The sequence below is a fragment of the Amblyomma americanum genome, chromosome 1 (genome assembly GCF_052857255.1).
Source record: "Amblyomma americanum isolate KBUSLIRL-KWMA chromosome 1, ASM5285725v1, whole genome shotgun sequence".
Taxonomy (NCBI): Eukaryota; Metazoa; Arthropoda; class Arachnida; order Ixodida; family Ixodidae; genus Amblyomma; species Amblyomma americanum.
This window is the reverse complement of record NC_135497.1, coordinates 519,130,741-519,148,163: the sequence shown is the minus strand read 5'-3', so window position 1 is coordinate 519,148,163 and position 17,423 is coordinate 519,130,741. Positions and strand designations below refer to the sequence as shown.

General features: G+C 45.7%; 1 pseudogene across 1 annotated transcript in view; it reads right to left on the bottom strand.

Annotated features, from left to right (window-relative positions):
- Positions 1-9,460, bottom strand: part of LOC144116229 (inactive selenide, water dikinase-like protein) — a 40,819-nt pseudogene extending 31,359 nt beyond the window's left edge. Inside the window, exons 1-4 of the transcript XR_013311796.1 lie at positions 9,184-9,460; positions 8,707-8,800; positions 8,096-8,171; positions 1,957-2,098 (exon numbers count right to left, since the gene is read on the bottom strand). The product of XR_013311796.1 is annotated as an inactive selenide, water dikinase-like protein (transcript). The remainder of the gene's footprint in view (positions 1-1,956; positions 2,099-8,095; positions 8,172-8,706; positions 8,801-9,183) is intronic.
- Between the last annotated feature and the right edge of the window lie 7,963 nt (positions 9,461-17,423).

Sequence of the window (17,423 nt, the reverse complement as noted above, 5' to 3'; positions counted from 1 at the left end):
GGCCTCGAATACGCAAATTACAGTCATCAAATGCCGGCGCTGCTTCTCAGAGAGGCATAATGTTTAAAACCGAGCACCTGAAGCACATGTACACAGCCAGATCTGAACGAAGGACATTTCAAGAAATGCGAAATAAGCAGTCACAACTTGCAGCTTTTCAAGAAAAGAAAAGGCTTTATTCGATGCGCTCTTGAAAAGCCTATAACATAGAATTGCAAAATACAAGTGGCAACATCAGGTAGTAGCCAATAGAGATATATTGATACTGACTCAACTTAAAAACAAACAGATAACACAACACAGGATAAGGCATGAACTCAAGAAGGGGCTGGACTAACAACTGAAATTTTATTGAAGGAAAGCCGCAAAAGAAGATCCACAAAGACATGCGTGTGCACAACTCCCCAAAGCAGTGAAAGGAGGAAATACAATCAAAAGTCACTGGCATACTAATGAATCTAAAAAAGCAAATTCCTTACAGCGAAAGTTTACCGACGGCTTAGCCACACGTGTCCTTAGTGTTACCGATGCAGTAAGCCTCAACTATCTGCCGACAGATTTCTCCCTTCCGTAAACGACTGATGTGTTGCAGAAATTAGGTGTGCAAAGAGACAGGCCATCCACAGATTTGCATTCAAAAGATTGAGTGTGCAGTGCCAGATTAGAATTTGCCTTCCCCCTGTAGATTGAAAGTGCTCAGTCAGGTGGAAATTCAGACATCTGCCTGTCTGCCCATAGTAGTTGCAGCCATAAGGCAGTGGAACGCAATAAACTCCATCACTTTTGCAAGTGGTGAACCTTTTTATATGTGACACTGTACATTGTAAACGATTACCCATAGTTTTATCAAGCCTTTTTTAATAGCGGCGCAAAGGCCTCTTATCTTGCACTTAGCTGTTACGACAACAGCAACATTAAACTTTGCCGCAACTTTCTTGAGACTGTGCGAAATACTGTTGAGGTAAGGTCAGCATCATCCGAGTATGTGTTCCTTTCCCTCGAGCGAGTGAAAACACGCTCTGACAGGTTGGTGAGATGGACAAGTGGGAACCCAGCCGCCATTAGCCGCCATCGGTAAGGCTAAGAACATGTGCGTGGTTAAGCCGTCGGTGAACCCTCAGGAATTTGTTTTTTTAGATGGTTTACTAGTGTGCCAGTGCCTTTCGATTGTTTTTCGCCCTCTCACTGCTTTGGGGTTTGCACGTGTGCATCTCTTTGCAGGTCTTCTTTTGCCGCTTGCCTTCAATAAAACTTAAGTTGTTAGACCAGCCTCGTCTTGTGCTTCTCTCATCCGTGTTGTGTCTTCCGGCTGGTTTTAAGGTGTAATACTGAATGCCAGAATACCGCCGTTTTAGAGTCAAGCGCACTTATAATGGCTGCAGTTAAAATGAGTGTTCATTTATTATAAAAAATTGTGCTCACTTCATTAATATATGCACGAATCAAATGACACTGCATAACAATAAAAAAAGGACTAACCCTCATGGCGAAACTGCAGTTAGAGCGAACAAGGGGGCACTGTAAACCTGCCCCCACATCTCAAAGCTTGAACTTCAGGCCAACGCAGAAATCAGATCAGATTACTTATCAAACTGCATGACACTGCCACGCAAAGAATGTGACCACCAATAAAAAAGGCACAAAAAGCAAACTGTAGGTAGCAGCCAATCTCATGCAATCTCATGCAGGCAAGCTACAAGGTCAGGCCAACAAAGACGTGGAAGGAGAAATTAGTCTAAAGGCCACAACAAGCAAATAATTAAGGTTTTTCACAGCACACTGAGCCCTTTAAATGGCAAATACTTTCCTCAAAAAACATACCAGAAGCGGAAAATTTTTTTTTTCACCTATCAATTTTTTTCATGTATGTCACTGTTCTTGAAGCATGGGTAGGTGCAGAGTAGCCAGTTTAATGCATGCATCCCTAAGCAATGCCATGCCAAAAACTGTACTTACAGAAAAAGCTTGCTTTACTGAGTGAATACCACTGGCCATTCACAAATTTCCCAGCCTGCTCCAGATCACTGGCTCAAATCGCACGCATCACTTGGTGGCTTGCACGACTTCCATGCAACCCTTGGTCTTTAGCTGGAAAAAACTGAGAGATCAGCAAAATATCAAACTTTGTATGCATTGCTTTGTTTCAATGAACGACTAAGAAAAAAACAGCGTTTTCCTTAAGCACAACTATTTTTTCACACTAGCTTTCTACAGTAATTCACGTTTATCACGACCTCGTTAACGCTGACTTGCTGCATGGTCCCAGCACTACTGTGTATAGTTCTATGGTTTCAAATGCTTGTTAGCTCTGAGCCTTTGGCCTTGCACTGGTTAATGCAGAAAACCTCGGAAAGGGCAATCAGAGCTTTAAGCTTTGAGCCACAGGTATTCAGAAGCTCGGTGGTTCAGTGGGAAAACGTTTGGCTGGGCGACACAGTAACAAACGCTGCTACAGTTACTTTCACTCCATTGCAAAATACTCGCACAGCAGAGACCTGTCCTCCATTTTGCAGTGCAGAAACAATCACTGAAATTCAAAGCATGCATACTAAATGCACACCTACCTTCGAACACAGCTTTAGAATTATGGGTATAATTATTGCAATGAAATACCGGTCAGTACATGTAGTTTTCAATTTATCCTAAAATTATAAGCAACTCGACAAACAATAAACATTAAAAGGGAAATAAAATAACCAGAATTGTTAAAAAATCTATGTCAGAAGAAATATGTGACATCCACCACACTTCAGCAGTTCTTAAGCTTTGTGCACCATCAAACCACACTTTCTTCTTACAGGCACATTTGCACAGAAATTGGGTTGAACCTGGTCTTTAAGAATCTTTTTAGGGTGCAACATAGGGAGAAACCAGGTTTTACCCAGAAACGAAGGGCCCTACACATTCCATCACCAGCCCAGAAGGTGCACTTGAGTCTACAGCCTCTTCCATAAGTCTCCAATTTTCCTGCCCTTCATAAGCTGCATGATCCCTGTCTGCTACAAGCCAAATTTTACTATTTTACCAGACTCAGAGCCTCCCACTGCTTTTCTCAATCTTGGAATCCTGCAGCCCTAGCAGATCATCAGCTGTTTATTTATTTATTTACATTCCTGCAGTGCCACGAAGGCATAGCTTCAGGGGGGATTACATACATACACAATCAATCCTACAGCATGTGCCAACCTTTTGTACAGGATGGGAAAGAATCTATGGCAGATGATAAAAAATGTTAACAGCGCATTCACATCAGTCAATTCTTCAGGGAAGGGCAAGAGGAAAAGCAGAAAAACAGCAGCTGAGCACGTGTGCACATCACAATTCCGACAACAGTGCTCGGAACTTTGCTTCGGATTGGCATTGAAGAATACATTGAGGCAGCTTACAACATTCATGCGGAAAGAAAAACAGTTTGAACACCTTAGTACCGCATTTTATCTCGTGTATTTTGCAGTCGTGGTTGTGCCTTCTGGATACAAAATGAGATGGCAGCAAATAAGCTCCGGGGCTAATAGTAGTTTCCTTGAAATAAATGTGGTAAAGGAATTCTAACCTTATTCGTAAACGGCACTCCTCCAGAGAGTCCCAGTTCAGGTCCTGCTTGATACTGTTACTTCGATAATTAAAAGTATATCTGTTAGTGACAAACCACGCCGCACGATTCTGAATGCGTCCCAGCATATCACAATAGTTTCTGACTAGAGGGTCCCACACTGCTCTGGCATACTCCATAATTGGTCAGATGGTAGTGAAGTATAAAAGTTCCTTAACCTTCTGAGGAGCGTCCCAAAAATTCCTTTCCAAAAAATTTAGCAATCTTGATGCCTCTGCCAAAATATATTGTCTGCTTTCTCCATCATTATTCTCATTTTAGCACCGCACTCTCCACAGCAAAAGTGCTGGATATTGTACTATCAACATTTTTGTGTGGCGTGCAAGTGGCTTGTATCATGACGAATATGTGTAAATATAGCCTAGCCCATTTTCCATACCACAACTACAGCTGCAGCCAGATATCATTTTGTGGAGCAGCACAATGGCCTTCAATTTTACAATGGTGAAGTAAGCAGCATTTTGTTTCAAACATGAGTGTGAAGGGAAGACTGTGTATGGTGCATGAAAAGAAAGGAATGACACACATACTGGAGTTTGCAAGAATGCCCTGTGGACATTACAAAACACTGCCACCCTTGCTTTATCTTTGCCAGCTAACAAACTCATTTGAGTACAGTGTACTAAGCCAAACTTGAGTACATGAATGTCTCACTATATTAGGCATATCAAATTTCAGTGAAGATTTGCAGTGTATTCCAGTGAGTCAGTGCATCACAGCAAAGGTTTTGAAAACAAATGCAAGTTTAGGAGCTTCACAAGCGCATGAGCTTGCCTAATCTATTTATGCATGTAACTGAGAAATTTGCCTTGAAATGATGTTTACTGCTGCAGGTCACAACACTTCTATGCCAGGTAGCCCATTACAAAAGAAGTCAGCATAGATACTGTAATAAGTAATGTAAGTATGGTTGAATATAAAACTGACTATCCTTGAATATAGAACTTACTATCCAGGCCATAGCTCTTGGATCTAAGCTTCACATATTTCTGCATAATACAACTAACAAAGCAATAAAGCGAGAGAGTTTTTCGAATGAAATGAAAAACAATATTTCTCTGGCATTCAAAACCACTGACCTGCTACTCAGCGAGGAGGGAATAAGAGAGGCAAAGATGAAGGAATAGAGGAGCAGAAAATTGTTAATGCTTAGAAAATAATAATAAATTTAAAGAAATTTTATGAAATGATGTAGCCACTAATTTTACTTGGTTTTATGAGGTTTAAAACCACAAAGCGGCACAGGCTAAGTTAGATATTAGAGAAATGGATAAATCTTTAAGTGTGCTAACATCACAGAGTTCCTGCACCTCTAGCATTTCGTCTCCATTAAAATAAGACCACTGCAGCTGGAATTGAACCTGCATCTTTTTGATGAGCAGCTGAGTACCATAACCGCGGCTCCCATTTGGGGTGACATGCTTAGTTTGGTTTATTTGGGTTTAACATCCCAAAGCGACTCAGGCTATGAGGGACGTTGTAGTGAAGGGGTGACATGCAACAAAGTGGTGACTAACAGGCTTTACAAAGTTCACTACAAAGAGAGTGAGCATTGATGAGGTTTTAGAGTTTGTCTAGTCTAGGAATGCCATATATTTGTGCAGATAATTCATTACAAGTACATGCGGCCTATGACAGGCTCTGGGACCTAAAACACAAAGCAACTCACGCAGCTCTCTCCTCCATATCTTAGCATTAACCATGTGTTTTTATTTCAGTGGTTGAATTTAAAATTCAACCACTGAAAGAATTTTAAACTTCCTAGTGTAACACTTTTTGCCCGAGAGATTTGTAGCAGCAATGCAGTTTAAAATTCTTTTTGAGCATACTGCAAGGCACTGTTCTTAACTTCTGCGTGCATGCCAAAGGCCTTAAACCCCAATCTACTCGCAACCATTTCTCTCAAATGCTCTGCATTTGCGCACGACCTGGCTTAGACGTGCGGATGACCTGGCCTAGATGTACTCTGTTACCACTTCCACTACCTCACTACCTATCGTAAAATGTTCTCTTTCCAGATTGTTTAGTATTTTAGCTTTCTTCATTTGCACACTGAGTATTTATATCCTCTATCATGAACTACAATTCCTCATCACCTACTACACCAATAACATCACGAAATCAGATGTAACTAAGCCGTTCTCCACAAGTCTGTGTTTCCCAAACCAATCCATGGCTAGACAAAGAGGGTCACCTCATCTATCATTTTTGTCACATCTCATTCACTCTATGTGTTCTAAACAGTAAGCAACCATTGATTTCAGGTCATAGCTGCCAAAACTACACTTATGACAAACTTCACACGCTAGGACTTAAGAATTCGCTTTCTACAATCATCACATAAACGTACTCACTCGGCTTTCTCGTCACAGATGGAGGCTGGCACTGTGGTGTGGTGTTTATCTCTCGTCAGTCTTCACACATGAACACATGCAGTGCATTTTGTTACTCTTTCCGCTTGACATACTCACAAAGACGAGAGAGGATACTCAGTTTTTTGTCTCGTCGGTGACAAGTTTTCGCTTTCCAGCTTTCTGCCAAGGCCTGGCTTGGCGACTGTCAGAGTTTCGTCGGCGTCGCTTGTCACAAAGCCTTTCACACCACTGAATACCTGGCCATCGTTAGTGCTGCTGTAGTCATTCTAGAGTGATCACAGAGGTTTATGTGCGTGACCGACCGGTGCTATGCCAACAAGTTCTGCTAGCTAGCCCACAGGACCCCGTCAGCATCACTAGCAAGCAGTGACTGTTGAGAGGCGATATCAACAAAGTTGCAATATTTGAGGCTGCGCCCCTTGTTTTCACTTAATGCAGGTGAAAGGATGAAGTGACTCCTAGGTAGGCCAATATTATGTTGCACTCAGTACCTGTGATTGCTAGAATGTTCCTGTTTACGACCAGTAAAAAAATTCAAAATTGTTAGTGTTTAAAATTTTGTACCCCTCCCCTCTAAACAGCAAGAGCCCAGCTGCTTATGCAAGAAACAGGAACAGAGGTAGCTTGATTAATCGAAAAAAGAGGATGTGCAATGCATGTGTAATGCAGAGAAGATATAAGCAATACCACACTACAACACTGGGAGGATTCCAAGAGTAGGTGAATGCATGAATGGGTGGAAATCAGGTGGCCAAATGAGATTAGGAAATTTGAGGAAAAAGGGTGGTAGCAGGTGGCACAGGATATAGTTACGTGAGATCCACTGGAGAACCATTGTTCTGCACTAATTTTAACGGCAGATTCACAAGACAGACAAATTCACCAACTCCAGGAACGGGCTGCGCATCATGCGACTCAATGTCAATCATTGCAAATGGCACCAGCACTGTGGACTGCACATGAGGAAAAGTAGTCAAGAGTTCGACGGAAATCCGTCTGGTCAGGCATGGTGATGCAATGAAGTGATGTAGCAGTCACTGACCATAGTCGAAACAAGAAAGACGTTTCGAAACCCGTACGGGTTTCTTGTTCACAGTGAGCAGGACAAGAGCGGTGAGCAGGACAAGACACCGCTCTTGTCCTGCTCACTGTGAACAAGAAACCCGTACGGGTTTCGAAACGTTTCTTTTTTCGACTATGGTCAGTGACTGCTACTTCACTTCATTGCATCACATGAGGAAAAGGAGACATATTTTTGCTCTCAACTTTGAGCAGCAGTCAGCTGCACTTTTAAGAGCAAAGCTCTGAAGTACGGCAACATTGGCACTTTTTGTTTTACTGACATGAGGATCCTCGTGAGCGTGCAAGTCTCATGTTTGTTTTACACCAAATGTGTTAATTGCGAGGTATGTTTAACTAAAGAGGGGGCATCTAACAAGGGTGTCAGCCCTCCGCTATGGCACCTCTTCTATAATTCCCTCCTATATCCCTCTCTTACATCAAGGTTCAAGTGTCCACCAAAATGTGAGGCAGTTACTGTGACATTTCCTTCAATTTTCCTTCAACTAATTTTAAATTTTTGAAGGATCCAGTTTTAAAAAGGTAGAGGTACAAACTGTGCCGTATAACCATATGCCGTGAAAATAAACCAGCAATAAATCTGCTGACAGCAGCTTAGCCAGTGCATTGCAAGGATGCTATACCATACAAGGATTGGTGTCATCATGCAATGTTACATCACTGACTGACATTTTGGTCTCTGTACCTGAAATACTGGTAAACCATAGTTGTAGACCACGATGTTTTAAAGGGATAAATGAACATATAGAGCCTTTTCGAGGACACATGCGCATAAAAGGCAACAGGTGTGCAATGTCAAAGCACCTGAGGCAGGCTCAACTCCTTTATGTTAACAGCAGCTGCATCAAGAGCTACATGAGTGACTATATTTTGTACAAGTCTACAGTTCCTGTAATTATAAGCTGAGGTACTGCTGTGGAATGCATGTAGAGTTTGCATGCATTCCTAAACCCAGCTGCAAGCCTATGTTGAAAATATTTTTCTAAATAGGCAGGTAAGACATGCATCACTGAAAAAGGATAACTACCATGAACAGCTCAGGATAGATGACACAGCCGAAGGCAGGAAGCATGCATGGGCCAATAGATATTGGCAGCTGGCAACTGCAAATAAATACATTCAGAGCAACAACTGTCAGTGGCTGTAGCAATGTCATGAATGGCAAGAGAGGAAATTGTCTTCTGCTCTATAAACTAAAATTAGACATAATATAAATAAATAAAAAAGCGATCAGCTAGCCCATGACAAAAAAAAATGAACAGATTTTATGTGACGCACCCACATACATTCTTTGAGGAGAGTCAGGATGACTGTCATAACCACATTGAAAGATGAGCTGGCTGAAATACCGCACACCGATTTGAATATAGGAGGAACAGGCTTTCATTAATTCTAATCATGGTGCCTTGCACCAATATGTAGGTATGAAATTGAACATTGCGACCAGTCTGCCTTGGAAAAATCAGAAGAGAGAATGGAAAAAAGCATGCCTTCACTAGCAAGAAGCCTGATATCTCACATCACAGCTTAGCATCATACAAAAATTGGTAGCGCATTTTAACAAATCTGCAGAAAATTAAAAACTGCACAAATTTGTCGACTGTAAATGCAAGTAAGGGCAAGAGAAACAAAAAATACCAAAATACACTGGTGAGTGCGGTGAAGGGAGGTCTGTGGGTAGGATCCCGTGCCTGGAAAGAGTTCCGAGCTCGGAGAAATGCCGGCAGCACAGCTGATGGCACGCAACCAAGAATAAATAACAAAGTGGGAATCAGTAACAAAAAAACCATCGACAATGGCAAACGACTTGAATGCGGGCCGCACAAGTGAGGGATATAGCAAAAAGCTAGAAATCCTAAATAAGTGTGCAGTTGCATCCCCGACAGCTCGCAGTGCTCAGAAGGAGAGGAAGCATCGACGCTTACAGCTCAGGAGAGACTTAAGATTGATCGATCTTTGGCATAATACTGCCTCATATACTGTTCCATTAGGGAACAGATATCTGTATGCGTTTACTGCTGTATGCACCCTGTGAAAATGCTCTGAAGGCAGGCGCTGCACTACACAGACACTGCACTGAATGCAAAACAATAAAACCCGCTTATCTACGGTCACCTGTAAAGAAAGTGTTGCATCGCGGAATGCGGCAGCGTAATGTGCAGAAACAGCATCCACAGAAACCATTAACATCATCCAGGCATCGCCGAAACAACTGAAAGCCACGACCGCATTGAAGTTTGAAGTTTTGAACCCCTGCGGTAGAAGTCGCCATGCTGGATTGAGGCGATTGCGGTTGGATTCTGTTGGATGAAATTTTCAGATGCTTTGCTGACGCACGACCCTCACGCACAAACAGCAGCTCACGGAATCGTATTGTAGTTTATGTAGTCTAGCTTTTTGCCTAAAACTTTACTCCTGTTGTCTTGCCGTGTTATTGCATACAGTGTTGCAGAATATCATCATCACCATGTGTATGCCGTCTGCTCGATCATCGCCCCCTCTAGGAAGATGCCTGCCGTGTGCACGAAAAACTGCTTCCCATACCTTTCTTTTTTTCTCCTTTAAATTTGAGGTAGTAGCTAGCGATCCTTGTGGCGGCTGCTTGCAACATATGCGCTCATGCGCACATCACCAAGCAGTCGTGGCGTGCCCGCGCCGTAGCAGACGACATCTCTGCGCCAGAAGGCGCCTTCCGCGCGTCTTCGACTGTTTAAGCAAACGAAAACAAAAGCACGCAGAGCTGAAAGTAAAAAGTCGCAAAGAAATTCATTTTGCTCTCTCATAGGCGACATAATCCCTCTTTAAATGAAGTTTAGATCTTTTGAGAAAAGTATGTTGGCAGACCTATCACCAGAACTGTTTAACACGACTGCTGACTGTTGCCACTCGCTGCTTGCAACTGTTCCTGTATTTTGGCACTTCAGCAGCAGTTTTACATGCTCATTGTGCGTATTGAAAAATAATTTTGTTTTGTAAAGCACTACGCGCCATTGTTGCGTCCCAAACTGCACCTCAAGCGAACGAAGAAAGGAGCCCGGAGTCTCATTTCATGAGCTACCATCCGACAGCGCTACGCGGGAGTGGTGTATAGGTGCAATAGCGAGAAAGGATTGGGTGCCAGCATGTGATTACACTGTTGTGTGCAGCCTGCATTTCAAACCGTCTCATTTCCGAGACGACTGCAAGTGACGTCTGCTGAAGCCAGGTGCAGTGCCTTGTGTGTGTTCAGTGCCAGAACGCCGCGCACGGAGGAATCCGCCGTTCCGATGAAACCAGATGTAGGAGCGGAAAAACACAAGCGCGAGCCTTCGCCAAGTGTGCCTTGCGTGTTAGACGTGGGTAAAGGAGAGCAAGACAAGGCAGCCCCTTCAGTGGAACTACCCGGTTAGCTATCGACATCAGATGCTGCTCGGCCATCCAACGGGCAATTTACAGACGGTAGAAGCAGCGAACTCCACATTGAACATGACGTGCCTGCACCGAGTGGCGCATAGCATGAACCTGTGCAACATGGCAAAGAACCGGTCACAGCTGTGGAGAAGAAGAAATGAAAAACCAATGCTCATGCTAAAAAGTAATTTCAAATTGCCCATCCGCGTGACGTCACGAACTGCTCCGACGGCGGAGCGGGCGCGCGGCCGCGGCGATGGCGAAGCGCACGCCGCACCTGCTGCTCCTTGGTAACGGCGCATGCGCACAACTGGCCTCTCGGACCACAGCGAAATGCTGGTTTGGCAGCCAAGTGTCGCTCTCGCTACAAAAGTCGCCACAGGCTGTCAATGAAGCCACTGATCGACTGGTTCGCTGTCTTTATTGGTCGTATAGGAACCCAGAACCCAATTATTTTGTTGTGGTCATAACCGAATGTAAAAATTCTGCGGGTATCGTACTGCGCCTCTGTTTTTGCTGTACGACGGCCATTGGTGACAAAATTTTGGCCCACCCGCTTGGCGCAGAGGGTTCGGAGTGGTGGCAAACGAATTGGGCACACAAAGTTGTTAGTTGGGTTAAAGCCTGGTGTGTGTGAGGGATTCGTACCGACGACCTTTGCTCCTAGAAATCGTAAAAAGAGCGACCTTCGGAGGGCCGTGGCGGGCGAACTAGTGGTCGCAGAGGTATGCGTGTGGTACGAAACGAATTGTAGTTTCGTGATGTGCACGGTGGTGTCCAGATTTGTTGAAAACATAGGGGAGAACAACTTAGCTAACGCTCTTTATTTGATATCGCATTCGCGTATCATTGGTTTAATTTTTTTCGTGTCATCCAGAGCCGTCTTCGCGAAGTCAGCGATGCCCCCTTAATTAGAAATCGCTGCTGGACAAAATGGTGGGATAACTTTATGCCCAGAAAAGAGGATCGCTTTTCAATATCCTGTCTCGTGCTGTAACTTTTTTCTTTCATACAGCTGAATGTTTTACTTAAATATATCTGATTTCGTTGCGAAATTAGCTTAAAATGGTAAAGAACACAACTGATTGGGCATAAGTGTTTTTTCGAAGAATATAGGGCACGATTCCGTAAGCGTGAAAGATTGCGCCATGCGTGAATTCTTAAAATTTTTGAACCATTCCTGTTATTTGTGTGCAATTGGGGGTTCCAAATATACGCACATAACTATCAGATTTTTCTTCATAATGCGTGCCTGAAAAATCCACGTGCGAATGACCCTTTACCTACATGTGCTTGAAACCAACGACGTCACGAGAAGGCCGCGCAGTTTGCTTGGAAAGCTTCTTTTCATTAACCTGCACTCACGCGTCTGGTTACTGACGCAGTATTCGCCTTGACCTACAGAAGGCTTCTGAGTGACAAAATTTACGCGTTCCAAACACCGAGAAAGGTGCGCTTTCTCTACGCGGCCCAGTGCTGAGTTGGGAGCAGTAAAGCGAATCCCAACTGGCGCTTCTTTCCATGGTGTCTTTCTTTTGTGGTAGCGGTGGTCGCATGTGAGATTAATACACCGAAGTTGCACATGGGCCATGGGAACCGCCGCAATGGAGGGCTCCGGAATGTATTCAACCACCTATGGTTCTTTCATGTGTTTGCCCGCCGCGGTGCCTCAGTGGTTATGACACTCGGCTGCTGACCCGAAGGACGCGGGTTCTGTCCTTCCCGCGGTGGTCGCATTTCGGCGGAGGCGAATCTAGAGGCCCGTGTACTGTCCGACATCAGTGCACGCTAAAGAACCCCACGTGATAAAATTTCCGGAGCCCTTCACTACGGCGTCTCTCGTAGCCTGAGTCGCTTTGGGACGTTAACCCCCATAAACCAAGATTTAATGTGCAGTGACGTCACACAGGCATGTTTGCATTTCGCCGTTATCGAAACGCGGCCTCCGCGACCGGTATGCGAACCCGCGACTTTGGGCTCAGCAGCCAAACGCTATAGCCACTGAGACAAAATGGCGGCTTCTTTCTTTTCTGTATACCCAGGCGGGTAACCAGGGAGCCCAAGGTGAGCCCTGCCCCCCAACCTCAAATCAAACTCCCCTAACACCTTTGCTAACCTCCTGCCATGGTTTTCTTCAACATGCGCTGCCCAGCGCCCCTCCCCTCTAATAAAATAACATACCTTGAGTTAAAATACCAGCTGTCGAGGCATACCATATGGTTCATAAATTTAGAGTGCTCATAATCATCTACGATATCTATGTTCAGGAGTGTTTGACATAACAATAAATGACAGTTAAAAGCTTTATAAAAGGGAACACGGGAGCACGTGTCGCTTGGTGAAGCTAGTGCAATCTAGGGACGTGTGTATAGTTCTCGCCTATCGCTCGCGTTCTCGTACCGTCTCCAGCGGCGACTGCAGAAAGCGCCGTGCCGCTCGAGTAATCCGAGGCGCTTGAAACTGCCTGAGCACACGCGCTACTCAGAAATCGTCGCATTTCATTAAGATGCGATTTTTTGGTTGCCTGTGATGCCCAAATGAAGTGAGTAGGAACAGCGTTAATCGAGCGCAAAATGCACGGTATCATTTTTATCAAAGGAACCGCATACGGCCAGTTGTCAGAATGGTCATGAAACATTCTCAACCTCCATTATTCGCTCAAACGAGACCGGAGCGCACGACCAGGTACCAACCTGGGAGGCGATTCGCTATCCGGGGGTAGCTGGTAAGGAAATGTGTGTGGCACTGCGCGTGTAAAGAAACAAGGAAACAGAGAAGCAGAAAAAGCAGTTCCCCGGAAAGAAGCGCCAAGCTTAGGTAAAGTGCTACAAAGCAGAAACAGATGGCAACAGAAACCCGGGCGCCCTTGGAGACACCCGAACGGCAGCGCCCCGAAGATAGCAAACAAAAGACCACCAACAGCCCGGCACCTTTAATTGGCAGCGACATTGGGGAGAGCCGCGCGGTCCGCTACAGATGGCGTTTCAGCTACACGCCCGCAAGCGGTCTCCTTCCCGAATGAACTCCAGATGTCAAACACGGTGTAAGTGTGGGGGTGTGGACGCGACCACCAAACCATGTGCACGTGCGGGTGAGAGAGAAAGAGTGCCTCGTGGACATTGAGGGTGAAAAAGCGTGTGGACGGGGTCAGTGCAAAAAGAAGAGTCGTCGGAAGAAGACGTGTGTAATTCCACTTGAATATAGCCAATGTTTTTGTTATCGATAAACAGTTTTGTCCCTGTGTGATTTTTCTGCTGTTATTCGAACCCCAAAAGTTTTAAAGTTCAGAGTTGTAGCATTATCGCTAGATTTGAAAGAAGCTACTATATATACATTACAGCGCGGAAAGGGGCTGGGGGTTGTCAACTTCGCGACAGTTTCCGGTGACTGTACCAGGAACGGCATGCCAACTCACGTTCTCTTTCATAAACTTTTATTTTTTTACTGCACCAACATGTAAAGAAAGACGAAAGCGGATATAGTTGCTATCCTCTTAGAGCAGCCGCCGCGCTGCAGCCTACAGAAAGCTACATGGTATAGACGTGGTTTGTAGTCGCCCGCATTGGATCCCCGACAACGCGCACTAGCTGAAATCTTGATGCTCCTTTTTTCGATGTTTCTTCGGTGAATATAGAATTCATTGGGCACGCTGCTCGCCGTTTAGTATCCCTTCTGTGACTGCAGTCCCTATTCTAAATTTGCGTGTTCTTTCCGTGCCCTCCTCTCCTTCGCGAAGACAGGCGCCGCTCCTCTTCTTGTGGCAGTTACCAGGCTATTCCTTGCCGTTTGAAACCCTTTTTGTGTTTTGTATTGGCAGGTTGGAGATGTGAAAATAATAGCATCTTCGTATGCATTTTATTAGCGATGGAGAAGCGGGCACAGTATAAAAGTGACCATTCCCCCTCCATCCGTTTTAATTTTAATTCACCCTCCGTGTAATCACTTCCACCTCTCAACCGCCTTCCTCATCGGCTTCCCCTCGAAGGCGCTCCCCCGAAAAAGCCCTTTCTTCTTTCTTCTTTGACTCGGAAGCCTTCCTGATTGCTGACGCGAATGTCGACTGAACAGAAGGGCGGTGAAGTTTCCATGTTACCGCAGGCATCACAAGCGCACTTTTGTTTTCGTTTTCATGTACATTCAAAAGCGTCCAAGCGTGAAAATCTTGCCTGACACACGTTTGGCGCATCGCAAGCAGCATCTTGTTCTACGTTATTAATTTCTCCTGTCCTTCAGTTTCGTCGGCTGCTTGTTTTCGTATGCACACTACTTTGAGCGAGCTCGTGCTGAATCCGCTAAAGGTGCCTGCCACACCGAGGACGGTGCGCGCTGCCGCCTCCTTGAAAAGCGCCTGAAGGAAATTTTTCCTCCTAAGTGTCCTCCACATTTTCGTGTTAAGCTTCCTTCAGCGTCGAAGCTACTATCCAGCCTGCACAGTGCAGCATGCGCGCTGCATGTCAGTTCGGCAGCTTACTACTACCAGAGAACGTTCGGGGTGGCATGATTAAGCCTAACTTGCCAGCGCTCTGTCTGGTCCTCACGATCGCTGCGCAAATTATAGGAAAGCGCGGTAGTGGTTTCACCACCGGGAGCTGTTTTTGCTTCGGTGAAGAACCCCGCAGCGCAGCCTGCATCGGCGCGCTAGACTACGTGATTCAGACGCCGCAAAATGGTGTGCAATCTGCTTCGGTTCATGTTGACTCCTGTCCGGCGATTGTTCGGGGGTCTCACTGTAGTTTAGTAAGCGCAGTCATGTTGTAAATTGTGTGTGTGCTTTTGTAAAACGATTGGCTTGGCTTATATGGGTTTAACGTCCCAAAGCGACTCAGGCTATGAGAGAAGCCGTAGTGAAGGGCTCAGAAAATTTCGACCACCCGGGGTTCTTTAACGTGCATTCCCATCAACACCAGTCTGCAATCTTCAGTCAGAATCAACTTTTTGGTGGTGATTCTGCTGCGTGCCCTTAATTCTCCTGCTTTTCTTTCACGCAGGAAGTTGTCCCTCCGTAAGTGATTTCACAACTGCCTGCCCTTCTTAACTGCTCATCCAGGCTTCTTTAAGTCCCTCTGAATGTCTTTTCTGGCGCCTATTAGTCACACTTTCCTTTCGCTTCATTCTGCATGCTTTGCCATTCTGCTCAATCGGTGACGACCGTGACAGCTTTTAAACTCATGAGATTTTTCAGCTTTGGATAGACTTCGGGTGAACTGACGATGTCTCCTTCATGACGTGGCGCTGCCGCTTGTTGCATTGCGTTTTTTAGTATCGATAGCTGGCCGCCATAACCAGACTTCCGGTGCAACCATTGCGCAGAGCCACACCCCAACAGTTGCCACTTATCTGCTTATTGTGTTGGTTCATGCCAAGTAGAGCGCTTGACTTTTCGGGGCCAAGGCTGTGAGCTGTCGGAAAAAAAAAAACTTTATGGTGTCAGGGATGTCTGCTGCAGTATCTTTGCCAAAAGTAGCTGAGCAACGGGCTTCGTTTCTTAATTTTTCGAGACCTTTCGGTCCTTAGGGGTTCCGTAAGGTATTCACTACAAGACTCGGAAGCAAACCCCGTCACGTGGTTACTTTTGGCCAATACGGTATTTACGGACGGGAGATAGGTAAACCACAGGTCGAATAGATCGAAAGGAATTGAAAAACCTGGTCGTTTCAAGGTTGAAAAGTATAGTCGTACAGGAGTCAGTGTGCGCGATGTAGAGGTGTGAAGAGGTTGCGAAATCGGGAGAATAAAGGCATAGAATAGGTGCTTTAGTCGGGGAGACTGAGAATGGATTAAGATGAACTGTCACAACCTTGGGCAATTTTAGGCTTGGGGCCAGGCCTCGTGTTGGCTAGCGTGGTGATTAACACCGCTAACCCTGAGTGAAAGGGTGGCCTCTAAGTATTTTTTCTGTCTAGGTGAGCCGTGGTCTAGCGCTGCTCCTTCGCCGCACCACACGCGACAGCGATGAGCGGATCCTCTGGTGGTGCCAGTGGAGGCTACAACCCAGGCTATGCCCCAGGATATCCCTCTGGCTACCCTCCAACCAGTCCGTCCGGTTACCCAACCGACGCAGCGAGACCGATGGGCTTTCTAGATCCTGAAGAGCCGCCGCGGTGAATGCCTACGCCACAGCCCAGTTTCCCAGAAGCTTCATTCACACCCGCCGTAGGTGCGTAGGGGCTGCGTGCGTGCACTTACGGAAGAACATCGTTTCACTTGTGAACTTGCATTAGTTTTTCTTACATGTAAACATAAGCTTGTTCACTGGCACTGCAATTGTTAAGTGCAATACCCCCTCCCACAAGAAAAGAAAAATAGACTGAGAAAGCTCATACGTTCAGGGTAAGGCGCATGATAGGCGGTGTAGCTGGCTTGCGAAGTCATTAACGAAGTGATAACGCCACGCGTGACATTCACTCCCACTGCACTGAACTGCCATTTATCAAGCACAGATACCGCAGCAGACTATGAATAAGTGAGCGGATTCGTGGCTGGGGGATTGTGCACTCTGGATCACGGTCCGGCTTAAGGCCTCCGTTTTAGTTCGGTTCCAAAGGTTGGCATTTGCCGCAGAGGGGGGAGCAGGGCAGAGAGACCGCGCCCCCGAGCCGCAGCTTTGTACTTCTGTATGCTACCGGTGACTACCTTTTGGTGCGAAAGCACTATTGGCCTCATAACCAGGAAAATGCGCGTGTGTGGTGAAGCGTCTGAAGTTAGTCACGTTATGCGGGAAATATAACAATACCCTGAATGGGGGTGACCTTGGCCTATCTGGGGAAATAACAAATATTGCCGCGACTGGGTCTCGAACCCGCGGCTGCGCGAACAGATCAGCCTCGCTGGCCACTGCACGAAAGCACTATGCTATCACTGCGGCCGATCACGCCTCGAGTTAAACAGCAAGAAACCCTCGCTCTGTGCATTGCACATCGTCGTCTACATCAACTTCCATCTGTGCGCAAGTCACGAAATGAAAG